The 2,331-nt window shown below is 37.8% G+C and overlaps 1 long non-coding RNA gene across 1 annotated transcript; it reads left to right on the forward strand.

The window, feature by feature from the left end:
* Window positions 1–212: 212 nt before the first annotated feature.
* LOC124155047 lies at window positions 213–1,073 on the forward strand. The gene is made up of 3 exons (XR_006864107.1): window positions 213–662; window positions 776–924; window positions 1,008–1,073. It is a non-coding gene; the product is annotated as an uncharacterized LOC124155047 (long non-coding RNA).
* The last annotated feature ends 1,258 nt before the right edge of the window (window positions 1,074–2,331 follow it).

The following is a 2,331-nucleotide window of genomic DNA, read 5'->3' on the forward strand; positions in this document are numbered from 1 at the left end:
CGATTTTTATGGGCTCCGACATTTGTTTCTGATGATATCTTTCGTAATATTTTAATGGATATCGGATGATATTTATCGTGACTTTTTTGTTCTCGATATTTTTATCGATTTTCGTCCGAGATTTAATGACGTTTTACGATAATTGTTCCTTAAAAATGGTCTATTACTCGCTTTTACCGCAAGAAAGTCCCCGGGAACGAACCTAGTTCGCCAAAATATTTCGAAGGAAATCCGTGACGCGCCATTTCTAAACTAGAATGCGCCGCGGTTTTTTTAAATAACTCATCGTCGCTGATTGCTACATTTGCATAAGAAATAATTAAGCTTCTCCTCGTTTTCAATAGTATTATCGGTGAGAGCTTGTACGTGCGTCACCACGGAAATAATAGCCAATAATAAATATCGGTCTTCATTTCAAATCAACAATGGAGCGTTTGTTTCACTGTAATGTGCCATTTCTCGGATTATTTACGCTTGTTTTTACAAACGAGACGAGAGATTACAACCTACAGGAGAGGAAAAGGAAATGAAAATTTGCTTTATACTACTCCAGAAGATGAGATGTTTGAAGCAGCTAATATGCCAAAACTTCTCTGGATGACAAGAAGGATTTAAACAACTTTGAAGAGCTCCTAAAAACCTCATCTCTCTTCAAATCATTTGTGAGTAAATTGACTGTTATCCGCTCTACACCATCCATCAAATTAACCCTTCTATTTTTCCTTCTTGTGCCATATGTTAAAGTTAAAATGTATTTCGGTTTCCTTTCTCACAGGTTTAACATCTTAGACAAATTGCAGTTGATCATACTGATGGAGTTTTCAGCCCATGTGACCAGAAATATGTGTACAAATGAATTTGCTCGCTGCATCAATTGGGATGGAGAGCTTGGAAAAATTATGTTCAACAATAAGGCTATTTGCAGTTAGTATCAATTTTTCTATTTAATGTATCATCAAAATTAGAAACTTTCAGCTTCTTGATGTTATTTTTTCCTTTGTTTGCAGTCCCACTATGGAAGAATTTCTCTCAGGGTAAAGTAATAGGGAACTTGCATACATTTCAGAAACAGTTGTGAGCTCCAAAATCATGTAGAAATACATGTTTGCGTTTCACAGTGAAAAGGTTTTATTACTTTTTGATGTCGTTAGCCATATTTTATTCATTAAAGTTCAAGAGAATTTTCAAATACGAGTGGGACTCGAAAACGCCCGATGATTGGCTAGCGGCAAATTGACGTCATAGTTCAGTAGGAGGAAGCGAAGGAAGCAGCGTAGGCATTTGGACACAAGCGACGGCTTGGTTGTGAGGCATTTCTTAGTTCCAGTACAGTGAGTCCTCGTTTAACGTTCCTGAAAAATGTGACGATAAACGAAATGACATTAATCGAAACATATATCCCATAAGAAACAATGTTAAAAGTGAATATCGGCCTCTATACGCGAAAAAAATTTAGCGTATCATATCTGGGGCATTTTTTACGATGGGAATTCGATATGGTGGTCGCCCGGGCAACATCGTCGCAATTAAAGGATCCAACCGATGTGCATCTGAAATGTTTTATAGTTCATAACAAAGTGAGACTTGCGTATAACATTGGCGAAAGCGTATACTCATGTGAAATGTGTATTCTTTTGGCAGTCCGGTAGAGAGTCTTACGGTGAACTTATTTCCACCTCGAAGCTGTCGATGATACTTTCAACTTAAAAATACCTTGCCTGGAGGGCGACAGGAAGCTCTGAGGAAGCCAGACTATTAATGTTTCAATTTAGTAGCGATAATATAGACGAACTTCCAACACAATCTACCATCTTGTAACTCAAAACTCCGAAACCACTTCCTATTCTGCAGAAAGAATCGGTCAATCGCATTTCGATTAATATAATAAATACAACGTCTTCAGGTGTTAATAAGTTACTTTTGTAATTAGAAGGCCTTCCTAAAGTAACATTAAAATTTTAATATTTTCCAAACAGAGTCTTTAATACATTTCGGGAGCTTTTCTCACGATATATCTGAAACCTACTCTAAAGGCGAGCTCATCGTCATTGCGATCGGTTGTCACTTAAAAATTCCGTATCGGAAATCCTAGAGGGATGACCTTCGACGATGACCATGATCACCTGCACTCTCACTATCACTGGAGCCCGTGGTGAAAATACCATCCCAATCCAATTTCTATTTGGTTTTAACTGGGAAAGAGCAACATAGAACTGCACATTCTTTGGACAACTTTGGGTTTGACTTTCCCTCAAACATCCCATTTCCCCTGTGGTGCACATCAGTCCTATCTTTATACGATAACCTAACAACCTTTAAATGGATCCTTGG

Source organism: Ischnura elegans, chromosome 3 (genome assembly GCF_921293095.1).
Source record: "Ischnura elegans chromosome 3, ioIscEleg1.1, whole genome shotgun sequence".
NCBI classification, from domain to species: Eukaryota; Metazoa; Arthropoda; class Insecta; order Odonata; family Coenagrionidae; genus Ischnura; species Ischnura elegans.